Below are 15,587 nucleotides of genomic sequence, written 5' to 3' on the forward strand. Positions count from 1 at the left end.
TACATGTTTACCTCTGTGGGGACACAGTCTGTCTGCTCACAGCTGTGTCCACTGAACTTAGCACAGTGACTTAGCACGTAACTGTCATTCAAGAAATCGCTGTGGACATAAAAATGTGTAGTGGGGACGGCGGGGAAAATGGCGGAAAAGTAAGACGCGGAGTTCACCTTCCTCCCCACAGATACATCAGAAATACATCTACACGTGGAACAACTCCTACAGAACACCTACTGAACGCTGGCAGAAGACCTCAGACCTCCCAATAGGCAAGAAACTCCCCCCCGTACCCGGGTAGGGCAAAAGAAAAAAGAATAAACAGAGACAAAAGAATAGGGACGGGACCTGCACCAGTGGGAGGGAGCTGTGAAGGAGGAAAGCTTTCCACACACTAGAAGCCCCTTCGCGGGCGGAGACTGCGGGAAGCGGAGGGGGGAGCTTCGGCGCCGCGGAGGAGAGCACAGCAACAGGGGTGCAGAGGGCAAAGCGGAGATATTCCCACACAGAGGATCGGTGCCGACCAGCACTCACCGGTCCGAGAGGCTTGTCTGCTCACCCGCCGGGGCGGGCGGGGCTGGGAGCTGAGGCTCAGGCTTCGGTCGGAGCGCAGGGAGAGGACTGGGGTTGGCGGCGTGAACACAGCCTGAAGGGGGTTTGTGCACCACGGCTAGCCGGGAGGGAGTCCGGGGAAAAGTCTGGACCTGCTGAAGAGCCAAGAGACTTTTTCTTCCCTCTTTGTTTCCTGGTGTGCGAGGAGAGGGGATTAAGAGCGCTGCTTAAAGGAGCTCCAGAGACGGGCACGAGCCGCGGCTAACAACGCGGACCCCAGAGACGGGCATGAGACACTAAGGCTGCTGCTGCTGGCACCAAGAAGCCTGTGTGCGAGCACAGGTCACTCTCCACACCTCCCTTCCGGGCAGCCTGTGCAGCCCGCCACTGCCAGGGTCCCGTGATCCAGGGACAACTTACCCGGGAGAACGCACAGCGCGCCTCAGGCTGATGCAACGTCACGCCGGCCTCTGCCGCCGCAGGCCCGCCCCGCACTCCGTGCCCCTCCCTCCCCTCGGCCTCAGTGAGCCAGAGCCCCCGAAGCAGCGGCTCCTTTAACCCCGTCCTGTCTGAAGAACAGACGCCCTCCGGCGAAGAACAGACACCCTCTGGAGACCTACACGCAGAGTCAGGGCCAAATCCAAAGCTGAGCCCCGGGAGCTATGCAAACAAAGAAGAGAAGGGGAAATCTCTCCCAGCAGCCTCAGGAGCAGCGGATTAAATCTCCACAATCAACTTGATGTACCCTGCATCTGTGGAATACCTGAATAGACAACAAATCATTCCAAATTGAGGAGGTGGACTTTGAGAGCAAGATTTATTATTTTTTCCCCTTTTCCTCTTTTTGTGAGTGTGTATGTGTATGCTTCGGTGTGAGATTTTGTCTGTATAGCTTTGCTTTCACCGTTTATCCTAGGGTTCTATCCATCCTTTTTTTTTTTTCTACTTTTTAAAAAATTTTTTTCTTAATAATTATTTTTTATTTTAATAACTTTATTTTATCTTACTTTATTTTATTTTATCCTCTTTCTTTATTTCTACTTTTTCTCCCTTTTATTCTGAGCCATGTGGATGAAAGGCTCTTGGTGCTGCAGCCAGGAGTCAGTGCTGTGCCTCTGAGGTGGGAGAGCCAACTTCAGGACACTGGTCCACAAGAGACCTCCCAGCTCCATGTAATATCAAATGGCGAAAATCTCCCAGGGATCTCCATCTCAAAACCAACAACCAGCTTCACTCAACGACCAGCAAGCTACAGTGCTGGTCCCTATGCCAAACAACTAGCAAGACAGGAACACAATCCCACCCATTAGCAGAGAGGCTGCCTAAAATCATAGTAAGTCCACAGACACCCCAAAACACACCACCAGACGTGGACATGCCCACCAGAAAGACAAGATCCAGCCTCATCCACCAGAACACAGGCACTAGTCCCCTCCACCAGGAAGCCTACACAACCCACTGAACCAACTTTAGCCACTGGGGACAGACACCAAAAACAACGGGAACTACGAACATGCAGTCTGCAAAAAGGAGACCCCAAACACAGTAAGATAAGCAAAATAAGAAGACAGAAAAACACACAGCAGATGAAGGAGCAAGATAAAAACCCACCAGACCTCACAAATGAAGAGGAAATAGGCAGTCTACCTGAAAAAGAATTCAGAATAATGAGAGTAAAGATGATCCAAAATCTTGGAAACAGAATAGAGAAAATGCAAGAAACATTTAACAAGGACATAGAAGAACTAAAGATGAAACAAGCAATGATGAACAACACAATAAATGAAGTTAAACATACTCTAAAAGGGATCAATAGCAGAATAACTGAGGCAGAAGAACGGATAAGTGACCTGGAAGATAAAATAGTGGAAATAACTACTGCAGAGCAGAATAAAGAAAAAAGAATGAAAAGAACTGAGGACAGTCTCAGAAGCCTCTGGGACAACATTAAATGCACCAACATTCGAATCACAGGGGTTCCAGAAGAAGAAGAGAAAAAGAAAGGGACTGAGAAAATATTTGAAGAGATTATAGTTGAAAACTTCCCTAATATGGGAAAGGAAATAGTTAATCAAGTCCAGGAAGCACAGAGAGTCCCATACAGGGTAAATCCAAGGAGAAACACGCCAAGACACATATTAATCAAACTGTCAAAAATTAAATACAAAGAAAACATATTAAAGGCAGCAAGGGAAAAACAACAAATAACACACAAGGGAATCCCCATAAGGTTAACAGCTGATCTTTCAGCAGAAACTCTGCAAGCCAGAAGGGAGTGGCAGGACATATTTAAAGTGATGAAGGAGAAAAATCTACAACCAAGATTAATCAACCCAGCAAGGATCTCATTCAGATTTGATGGAGAAATTAAAACCTTTACAGACAAGCAAAAGCTGAGAGAGTTCAGCACCACCAAACCAGCTTTACAACAAATGCTAAAGGACCTTCTCTAGGCAAGAAACACAAAAGAAGGAAAACACCTACAATAACAAACCCAAAACAATTAAGAAAATGGGAATAGGAACATACATACCGATAATTACCTTAAATGTAAATGGATTAAATGCTCCCACCAAAAGACACAGACTGGCTGAATGGATACAAAAATAAGACCCATATATATGCTGTCTACAAGAGACCTACTTCAGACCTAGAGACACATACAGACTGAAAGTTAAGGGATGGAAAAAGATATTCCATGCAAATGGAAACCAAAAGAAAGCTGGAGTAGCAATTCTCATATCAGACAAAATAGACTTTAAAATAAAGACTATTAGAAGAGACAAGGACACTACATAATGATCAAGGGATCGATCCAAGAAGAAGATATAACAATTGTAAATATTTATGCACCCAACATAGGAGCACCTCAATACATAAGGCAAATACTAACAGCCATAAAAGGGGAAATTGACAGTAACACATTCATAGTAGGGGACTTTAACACCCCACTTTCACCAATGAACAGATCATCCAAAATGAAAATAAATAAGGAAACACAAGCTTTAAATGATACATTAAACAAGAGGGGCTTAATTGATATTTATAGGACATTCCATCCAAAAACAACAGAATACACATTTTTCTCAAGTGCTCATGGAACATTCTCCAGCACAGATCATACCTTGGGTCACAAATCAAGCCTTGGTAAATTTAAGAAAATTGAAATTGCATCAAGTATCTTTTCCGACCACAACGCTATGAGACTAGATATCAATTACAGGAAAAGATCTGTAAAAACTACAAACACATGGAGGCTAAACAATACACTACTTAATAACGAAGGGATCGCTGAAGAAATCAAAGAGGAAATCAAAAAATACCTAGAAACAAATGACAATGGAGACACGATGACCCAAAACCCATGGGATGCAGCAAAAGCAGTTCTAAGAGGGAAGTTTATAGCAATACAATCCTACCTTAAGAAACAGGAAACATCTCGAATAAACAACCTAACCTTGCACTTAAAGCAATTAGAGAAAGAAGAACAAAAAAGCCCCAAAGTTAGCAGAAGGAAAGAAATCATAAAGGTCAGATCAGAAATAAATGAAAAAGAAATGAAGGAAAAGATAGCAAAAATCAATAAAACTAAAAGCTGGTTCTTTGAGAAGATAAACAAAATTGATAAACCATTAGCCAGACTCATCAAGAAAAAAAGGGAGAAGACTCAAATCAACAGAATTAGAAATGAAAAAGGAGAAGTAACAACTGACACTGCAGAAATACAAAGGATCATGAGAGATTACTACAAGCAACTCTATGCCAATAAAATGGACAACCTGGAAGAAATGGACATATTCTTAGAAATGCACAACCTGCCAAGACTGAATCAGGAAGAAATAGAAAATATGAATAGACCCATTACAAGCACTGAAATTGAAACTGTGATTAAAAATCTTCCAACAAACAAAAGCCCAGGACCAGATGGCTTCACAGGCAAATTCTATCAAACATTTAGAGAAGAGCTAACACCTATCCTTCTCAAACTCTTCCAAAATATAGCAGAGGGAGGAACACTCCCAAATTCATTCTACGAGGCCACAATCACCCTGATACCAAAACCATACAAGGATGTCACAAAGAAAGAAAACTACAGGCCAATATCACTGATGAACATAGATGCAAAAATTCTCAACAAAAACTAGCAAACAGAATCCAACAGCACATTAAGAGGATCATACACCATGATCAGGCAGGGTTTATTCCAGGAATGTAAGGATTCTTCAATATATGCAAATCAATCAATGTGATACACCAAATTAACAAATTGAAGGAGAAAAACCATATGATCATCTCCATAGATGCAGAGAAAGCTTTCGACAAAATTCAACACCCATTTATGATAAAAACCCTGCAGAAAGTGGCATAGAGGGAACTTTCCTCAACATAATAAAGGCCATATATGACAAACCCACAGCCAACATCGTCCTCAATGGTGAAAAACTGAAAGCATTTCCACTAAGATCAGGAACAAGACAAGGTTGCCCACTCTCACCACTCTTAGTCAACATAGTTTTGGAATTTTTAGCCACAGCAATCAGAGAAGAAAAGGAAATAAAAGGAATCCAAATAGGAAAAGAAGAAGTAAAGCTGTCACTGTTTGCAGATGACATGATACTATACATAGAGAATCCTAAAGATGCTACCAGAAAACTACTAGAGCTAATCAATGAATCTGGTAAAGTAGCAGGATACAAAATTAATGCACAGAAATCTCTGGCATTCCTATACACTAATGATGAAAAATCTGAAAGTGAAATCAAGAAAACACTCCCATTTACCATTGCAACAAAAAGAATAAAATATCTAGGAATAAACCTACCTAAGGAGACAAAAGACCTGTATGCAGAAAATTATAAGACACTGATGAAAGAAATTAAAGATGACACAAATAGATGGAGAGATATACCATGTTCTTGGATAGGAAGAATCAACATCGTGAAAATGATTCTACTACCCAAAGCAATCTACAGATTCAGTGCAATCCCTATCAAACTACCACTGGCATTTTTCACAGAACTATAACAAAAAAATTCACAATTTGTATGGAAACACAAAAGACCCCGAATAGCCAAAGCAATCTTGAGAACGAAAAACAGAGCTGGAGGAATCAGGCTCCCTGATTTCAGACTATACTACAAAGCTACAGTAATCAAGACAGTATGGTACTGGCACAAAAACAGAAAGATAGATCAATGGAACAGGATAGAAAGCCCAGAGATAAACCGACGCACATATGGTCACCTTATCTTCGATAACGGAGGCAGGAATGTACAGTGGAGAAAGGACAGCCTCTTCAATAAGTGGTGCTGGGAAAACTGGACAGGTACATTTAAAAGTATGAGATTAGAACACTCCCTAACACCATACACAAAAATAAGCTCAAAATTGATTAAAGACCTAAATGTAAGGCCAGAAACTATCAAACTCTTAGAGGAAAACATAGGCAGAACACTCTATGACATAAATCACAGCAAGATCCTTTTTGACCCACCTCCTAGAGAAATGGAAATAAAAACAAAAATAAACAAATGGGACCTAATGAAACTTAAAAGCTTTTGCACAGCAAAGGAAACCATAAACAAAACCGAAAGACAACCTTCAGAATGGGAGAAAATATTTGCAAATGAAGCAACTGACAAAGGATTAATCTCCAAAATTTACAAGCAGCTCATGCAGCTCAATAACGAAAAAACAAACAATCCAATCCAAAAATGGGCAGAAGACCTAAATAGACATTTCTCCAAAGAAGATATACAGAGTGCTAACAAACACATGAAAGAATGTTCAACATCATTAATCATTAGAGAAATGCAAATCAAAACTACAATGAGATATCATCTCACACCAGTCAGAATGGCCATCATCAAAAAATCTAGAAACAATAAATGCTGGAGAGGGTGTGGAGAAAAGGGAACACTCCTGCACTGCTGGTGGGAATGTGAATTGGTACAGCCACTATGGAGAACAGTATAGAGGTTCCTTAAAAAGCTAAAAATAGAACTACCATATGACCTAGCAATCCCACTACTGGGCATATACCCTGAGAAAACCATAATTCAAAAAGAGTCATGTACCAAAACGTTCATTGCAGCTCTATTTACAATAGCCCGGAGATGGAAACAACCTAAGTGCCCATCATCAGATGAATGGATAAAGAAGATGTGGCACATATATACAATGGAATATTACTCAGCCATAAAAAGAAACGAAATTGAGCTATTTGTAATGAGGTGGACAGACCTAGAGTCTGTCATACAGAGTGAAGTAAGTCAGAAAGAGAAAGACAAATACCATATGCTAACACATATATATGGAATTTAAGGGGAAAAAATGTCATGAAGAACCTAGGGGTAAGACAGGAATAAAGACACAGACCTACTGGAGAACGGACTTGAGGATATGGGGAGGGGGAAGGGTGAGGTGTGACAAAGCGAGAGAGAGGCATGGACATATATACACTACCAAATGTAAAATAGATAGCTAGTGGGAAGCAGCCGCATAGCACAGGGAGATCAGCTCGGTGCTTTGTGACCTCCTGGAGGGGTGGGATAGGGAGGGTGGGAGGGAGGGAGACGCAAGAGGGAAGAGATATGGAACATATGTATATGTATAACTGATTCACTTTGTTATAAAGCAGAAACTAACACACCATTGTAAAGCAATTATACCCCAATAAAGATGTTAAAAAAAAAAAAAGAGTTACCATCTATTGATCCACCTTGTACGCAAAACATAATTCGATCCTGATAGCTCCTCTGAGGTAGGTACTATGAGCATTGCCATCTTCCTCAGATGAGGACACAGAGGCTTAGAGAGTTGAAGGAATTTGCCCAAGATCATCCAGCTAGTAGAACAGAGCTGAGGCCAAAACACAAGACTGTTCAACTCTAGGGTCTGTTTGCTGTGCTGCTTCTTGCTATACTTGAGGATGCTGTTTTTCCTTTTTGCTAAATTTCTCTGGCCTCTCAATGCCTACAGAGTGGTGTTTCATCACCACTGGTGCTTACACCACAAACATGATAATGCCTTACGCATAAATTCATTTGGTTACTAATCACCCACTCAGTGCCTTGCCACATTTTTGTCTTGGCATCATATAACTTTCATGCCTTATCAAGTCTACCCAACATGAGCATAACCTATTGGTGGCAGTGCCCAAGTCTTACAATTCTATCTCCCAAGGCCTAAAAGAACATGTTTCACCTGGTAAAAAAAACATAAATAAAATTAAGTTTCTGTCTATTTGTTTGTTACATATTCAAGTACAATGACTAAGAGACTATCCCCAAATGTGAAGGGTAAGTTTAGCACAGCCTCACTTGGCTGTGGTATAAACAATTTCACACTGGGGAGTCCAGGAGGCACCTCAAGAAAGTAAACACATTTAATAACCTTTGTACTATTTGATTTTTTTAAACCAGAAGCATGAGTTATTTTTTTAAAGCACCGTCAAAAATAAAGATAGATAAATAGAATTTTTAAACCCAAACATTGGCGAGAAAATGACAGGGCAAGAGACTAGGGTCAATAGTTATCTTCCTGAGCAGACTTCCAGAGCAAGATATAATAACAGCCTAGAAGAATATAAATTCCTGTGAATAGAGAAATGAATGTAGCCTCAAATGGGAATTTCAAATCAACAGTCACAATGGAAGATGCACCAAATCACAGGCCCTGATTTTTAGTCATGTTACTTCTTGGTTAGAGGATTCTGTGTGCACCAGGATGAGTAGCAACAGGAATATGCTTTATTAAATGGTGGTTTAACAATTCATCCTACAAATGCAGGGGTGGCCAGCTGATATGCTATAATTGTCTTTTGGTTTGAGTTGATGTAGAAAGGGACCATCAGACCGTAGATGGTAGGGCTTTGCCCCAGATGCCTGCCCTCTCCACCTTTGTCCCATTTTGCCTTGTTCTACCTTGTCTCTGATAACTGCAAGACCAGACCAACTGTCCCCACACCTTTCTAGCATAAGCATTTAAACACCTCAGCAATTCTACAGCCCAGGACACACCCACTTCCTTCCAGTTGTCCACACACCCATTCCTTTCACTGGGATTAACATAAAATTGCACTTAGAGAGGAAGAGAAAAAGATTTCCATATTCAAATTGAAAAATCAATTTCAGAGTGGAATATTTGACTTACTTTGCAGTCAGTCCAGTAGAGCAGGTCAAAGATGCCCACTTGGATGATGAACTTCAGAAGTGACTACATCTGACACCTGCTGCCTTCAAAGCACAGGCCAGGGAGAGAAGGATGACACTATAGAAATGTGATCAGAGTCATTGCTGAAGGGGAGGTGGCTGGTGAAGACATCTTAGTCTCTGTAAAAAGGAAGCTGACTTTAGGGATCTTTTACAAAGCACTAAAACAAAAAATAGGCATTTGAAGGACACTTGAAATAATTGAATGAGATTACTTCAGGCAGTCTTCTGCCTCTAGGAAGCAGCATACCTAGGACAGATGCCTCTCCATCACTACCCATAAAGCATAGCACTTCACAGTGACTTGGCAAATTTCATCCCAGGAGAAGGTTATAATCCAGGAGCACATTCAATTATATTTGACATACGGATCATGTTCTAACCCAGGTCTGTCTGGCTGTAGAAGGCAAATTCCTAACCACTAAACATTCTGCCTTTTTTGTATATTTCATTCATCTCTTTTTTCAATGACATTTTTCCAACTAGAAAAGTAATACAAGTTCATTGTGGAGATATTGGCATATTTAGGAAATCACAAAGAAGAAGACAAAAATCACATACAGTTGTTACCACTCAGATATATAAATATACGGTTAAATTTTTGTCTATAAAATCTTCCAGTCTTTTTTCTGCAAGAGCACACATTTCTGAGATGGCAGGTGGGAATTACTGACAATGCCTTTAAACTCCAAGTGTCCCTTCAAAAGCAGCTGACCATTTGGGGGAAGAAGACTTGGTCCTCATGAGCCACAAAATGGCCATATTTCTTCACTTCATTGGCAGCACTAACCAGTCGGGCTCACCTATGAGACACATTTGACTCTTGCTGCACTGCCATTTCCACCTCACTGGAGTATCCACTCCTGTGGGATCTGGATCCTTTAACAGCTCAGGGGCAAACCTGACTTGGCTAACACTTTCATTGTACGCCCATTGTACGCCCATCCTCTTTCTCAGTGATTGACTCAAGGGGACCAAGCAGACAAGGAGAAGGCCATGGGAGCTTCTGGGACAAATTCTTTGCTCCTAAGAGAGACACACCAGAAAAGACAGTCTTTTATTATCCCAGATGCTGTCCTGTGTGGATTAATGCCTGGAATTGAAGAGCCATTTTAGGAGCCTGAGAGAAGCCGGCTGGGGAACAAAGCCTGAAGCGATAGAATATTCTAGATGACCTGTAGGAAGACATAGGAGGCCGCCGGACACAAAACAGACTGTCACAAGGAAAGAGCAATTTGCTGAAGAATATGTACAGTATGATCCCATTTAGATAAGGAAGGAAGGGCGGGAGGGAGGTAGGGAGGAAGAGGAAAGAAAGGCATAGAAAAGAACCAAGAGTAGACCCTGGAGTAATATACACCAAAGTGTTGGCACTGGTGACCTCTGGGAGCCACGTGAATCAGGGCCTCAACTTTTTATTCTACCTTTATTTGTATGGTTTGAAGTTTTTACAATAGCATGCATACATGTATTGCTTGTGTAATTTTCTAAAAATATTTCAATTTTAAAAAGTATATGTGGCTTCCCCTTTATTTGAAACTTTAGAAGTTCGGAGCATTCTTCTAGGAAAAAAAAGGTTTGTGGTCAAAAAATTCTTCAAGTTATTTTCAGTTTCTAGGGGGATCCTCTCTATCTTACAGCTCAGCACTCCTGCTGTTTGTCAGCAGAGCTTCCTTTCCCACAGGAAAAGCCACAGGGAGATCATGAGCTTTGGTTCAGTTTGCCTGGGGTCAGTGTCTGAATGGTGAAGTGGGACAGGGCGATAAACCTCTTCTGTGAAATCAGGACATGGGCATTTGGCTAACATCACCAGAGTGCTGGCTGGCCTTGTAGGGTATCCAGAGATGAGTAATGCATGGGATGTATCTCCAGGCACTACAGCACAAGGGTTGTGTAACATGTCTCAAAGTGTGGACCACAGTCCCCATGTCAGAATCACCTGCAAACTTGTTAAAATGCAAATTCCTGCACCCCACTCCAGATCTACTGAGTCACCATCTCTGAGGGTGGGTCCCCCAAACCTGAATTTTTTTCTTATCTGTAGATAAAGTATGAGAACTACTTTCCTCAGAGGGTGAAGTGGCCTCATCAGAATAGGTAGTCAATCCTCTGGGGCAGAGGTGGCGCAAGTACAGGTTCTTCTTCCTCATCCTGGCTACCTGGATGCTCAGAGCCAAAGTAATGGCCCAACTGTAGTCATGTGGTTTCACGGCATGAGGACGATTAGGAGCCCTAATCCTCGTTCCTCACGTGAATTCCCTGACTTCTTTCGTTCCTCTTGCCATCTTCGATGTCCCCTAGTGAGTTACCTGGGACAAGCAGGGTAAATGAATAAATGAGTAAGAGCAGTGCTTTATTAATCACTCAGCCAGATGCTGTGCTAAGTGCATTGCATCATACCTCATTTAATCTTCACAACAAACCTAAGACCAGGTACTATTATTAATCACACTTTACATATGTTGGAACTGAGGCATAGAGAAGTTAGGTAATTTTTAGAGCAGGTGCTGGAATCCAGGTCTCTAATTCCAAAGCCTATGTTCTTAAACACCTACTACTTGCCTACTTGGCATTGGTGAACAATGGTGGGCCCACACTTTTCATATAAGACTCACCCTGGGGCTGCAATCTCAGTGGAAAAGCGGGGGCCAAGGCTAACCTTGAAGTTTTTTTTGCATAACTAGCATGCTATTTTCACTTAGATTTTATGTTTCAGATCAATTTTTTAAAATTTTGAAGATGCTTTTATGAGCACATTTTTTCAATGTTTTGTCTTATTTTACATATGTATATATTTACGGAGGGTCACAAAAGGGCTCATCTGTAGTGGTGCTACCATTGTAAATGAATTAGTGGAACTATTTCATGTCAAATTCATTTAAAATTTTCTGTTCAGTAACCGTTGATGATTTGCAGGGGGAAATGAAAGCATTTTTACAGAAAGAACCCCCCCCCAACTTGGTACATATTTTGATACATATTTAATAGTCTGTGTATCATATAACAACAACAGCAACAACAAAAAGTCAAACTGTGAAAAGGTCCCATCACCTCCTAGCTATACTCCTCAGGGACGCCCACTGTAAAAAGCGCATGCGCTTGCTCGCTCACGCGCGCGCGCGCTCTCTCTCTCTCTCTCTCTCTCTCTCACACACACACACACACACACACACACACACACACACACACACACACAGGATCATACCACCAACATGCAATGCAACCTACTTTGTTCACATAATCAAATATCTTAGATATATGACATTTGCTTTCTTGTTTAACTTGAGAAGAACTTCCGTTCCCCCTTCAAGCCTAGAGGGCAGAGGAGACAGGAGAAGGCCCTCTGAGCTGGAGGTAACGTCTCCGCCCAAGCCAGCGCTCAAGGCCGGATAACCAGTGGGACTGCCAGCTAAGCGGGCCCCCGCCCTCCCACGGCCCGGACAAATGGCGGGAGGGAGGAAGTGTGCAGCTGGGAAGCTCCGCCGCTCTCGCCCGGGTTCCCCGTTTTCCCCGACTGAGACTGCGAGGAAAGTTAGTGCGGAAATCTGCACCCACCTTAAACCCGGCCGGTCCCAGGAACTTCCCCCGCCGCTGGGACCAAAGGCCGGGATGGAGAAGTCACCAGAGGGCGCGCTCCCGGACCCGGGTCGCCACGCGGGGACCGCCTCGCTGCAGCGCCCTCTGTCGGCAGCGTACGTATTTGAGTGCGGCCCGCATCTTTCTGCCTGTAGTACTTGGTGTAGGTGTTCGTGTTAATGTTCCTGTTCGTGTGCAGATGGGTGTCGGGGTGTCTAACGCCGGTGTACGCCTTTGCACTCCTCTTAGCAATGTCAAATTCAGCTGGAAATTTCTAGATAGTTCTGCTAACTCTGTGCATCTGTGTAGAGCTCCTAGGGACATAGATTTGTGTGAAAATGAGTGTGAAGATATAGTCTGGGTGCCCAAAGTGGTGTGCCTTGAGTGTGGCATCAGTTGTATATATGCCTGTGGATATTTCACTTTCTGCTCCCATCCATCTATGAGTGAGTACCTATGAGCATAGGCAGTATTCCTACAGATTTGAATGTTATTAGTAATACACACATTTATCATCTTCCGAAGGCTGTGTCTGTATGAATATGCATGTGTGTGTGTGGCGCATGAAGCACAAGGGGTGGTAAAAGTGTGTTTCTGAAATCCAGATGTTACAGGAGTAATGTGGGGGGAGGATGCTCCGGACATACTAAATCTTTTGCACTTCATCTCATCCTCTTTAACCTCAGGAGAACCATAGATTTTGCTTTTGGACCCTCTAGCATACAACTGCTGGATCCTGTCCTGAACTCATCCTCCTGTGTGACCTCTCCTTGGCCTTCTTTCTCCTCTAGTCTGTGGAGCCCAGGGAGGCTGCCTGTTACTGTCTCTAACCACCTTGGCCATGATGTCAACCCAAAGAAGTGACCATCCCATCTCCTTCCTTTTTCCCCACCCAAAAGTCATTTCCTCTTAGTTCATTACCTGGGATTTTGATGCCTGTGTTTCCTCTGCCTTATTGATACACACAGAGAAAAAAAAAAGGAACTTCTTGAAATTCCCCAGAAGGTTGTGAGAGTTGTTTTCAGTGTTGCAACTTGGAACAAGTCAGTTTCTAGTTTAAGTTTCCATCAGAAAGCTTGGTAGGAGTAGGGTATATAAGCTCCAATAGTAGCAGCAGCAGAAGAAACAAATGGTTTCAGACCCAGGGAACACTGCAGCCTGACCAGAAGCAAGGTAAGCACTTGCCCAAGCCCTCTCACCCCTTCCACAGGCCCACAGGCTGTCCAAGGGTAGACACCATTCATGCGCTACCCCTGTACCAGGCATTGTGGAGTGGGTGAATTCCTAGAAGCATTCCTGGTGACTTACCTGCTGGGACACTAGTGAAAAGTCAGTGCTTTGGGGATTAATATACAAAGTATTCATTTTAAAAGTCAACTAATAATCATTGTATATTAAGGTCTGTGAACAAATGCACATTTTATAGAAAGGTTTGTCTTGTTTTAAAGTGGTATGTATATAAAAGTGTGTTCCTCAATATTAATGCTCATAAGTTAAAGGATTGTATAAAGTGAGTGGTGCTTCCCTTATTATTGTAAACTTTTTAAAAGCCTTTTATTCAGTAAGTAATAATGAATCCAATAAGTAAATGAATTCATTCTTATACCTCATAATTGAATGTTATAAGCATAGTTGGTCCCATATTTGTCGTGGGCTTGTGACAGTCAACTGGATTGACAGTTAAGTTATCCAGATCTTTTGGATTAACTAATCACTTAAAAACTGGAAAGCAACACCAATGTTTAAAACTACTTTCTGAAGTTTAAAATCTGTGAGAAGGAAAAAAAAAAGATAATCTTTACTGTGTCTTATAGTTGCCTAGGTAAATCGTGTGCAATAATTTTCAGGTTAAAAAAATAATGATCAGTTTAAAATATCATTTTAACAAAGAGATTACTAAACCTGAGCTGATGGCCCACTTTTTTCAATAAGGAATTTCAAGGTATTAGAAAGAATTTGGGCAGCCTCTTAGAGTTCATTTTACTGGAGTCTGAAATTTTACTATTTCTGTCCATTCATTCTTCTAATAATTAATGAAATCCCTCTGAGCTAGACTCTCCCTGCTAGACTCCAGGGACATAGTGTGGAATAAGACAGACATGATCACTGCCGTCAGAGAGCTCAGTGTGGTGGGGAAGACAAACATGAAAGAAGTAACTATATGATTGCAATTGTGTTATGTAAGCGCTGTCAAAGGAGGAATGGGGCTTTGAGAGGAAACAGCCAGGAGTCCTGACTTCATCAGGGCACCATGCTGGATACTTTATGTGAATTCTTTCATTACCTCTTCATCACAGCAGCGTTCCCATTTTACAGATTAAGAGTATGAGGCTCAAAGACATCAAGTGACTTGTCCAGAGTCACACACCTAACAAGTGGCAGAGCTGGGATACCAACACAGCACTGCCTGTCTCTAGAAATGGGACCCTTTGCATATGCTACACAAGCCTTCTGTGACTATGTCTTTTTATTTTTAAATAATAATTCTCTTTTCTAATTAAAAGGAAATGAACAAAATAAAACTTAAAAAAGAGATGCCTAGTCAAGTGTCACTGGCATGCCCATGTTGGCACCAGAGTTAGGGAGCCTTAACATACCACAGGACCTGGGGTCCCTGCGTCCCTCATACAAGGGTTTCAAGAGTTTAGAAAACCTATGAAATTACATTTTAAAACGTTTAATCCTTAAAACTCTCAAATTTAGCAGGCCGAGAAAATGTGATCTGTGGGATACAACCAAACAACCCGTTGAGATGGGTATTATGTCCATTTTACAGCTGAGGAGACTGAGGCTTAGAAAGTAATTTGGCCATTATCATATGATTAGTGAGTGGTCAAACCGGAATCCAAGCCCTTGGTATCAGATGATCTAGAAAACAGCAGGGTAACTGCATGCTGCCCCTTTTTGGTTTCCCCTGGGTTTGATTAAGAAAGTGACCCACCACCATCTCTACCTTCTGCCAGTGTCCTGTGGTTTAAAATGTAGGTGATACAAAAATGGGAGCTGTTTCTTAGAACCATCACCAGGGCTCCCTTGACCCTAAAGTGTTGTTCACCTGAAATTCTCAGATGCATCTGAGGCCCAGAGGGGAAGTGCTGGGCACTTAGCCAAAGGGAAAACCACAGTGTTAAGAGAGCATAAAGGATTCACCAGGAGGTGCCAGGAATCTCTACCATTTCCATTCCCAGAGTGCTGACATCTGAGTTGTATAGGCCTGTGCAACTGCAGTACCTCTGTGGGCATTTCCCTACA

This window comes from Delphinus delphis, chromosome 3 (assembly GCF_949987515.2).
Source record: "Delphinus delphis chromosome 3, mDelDel1.2, whole genome shotgun sequence".
NCBI classification, from domain to species: Eukaryota; Metazoa; Chordata; class Mammalia; order Artiodactyla; family Delphinidae; genus Delphinus; species Delphinus delphis.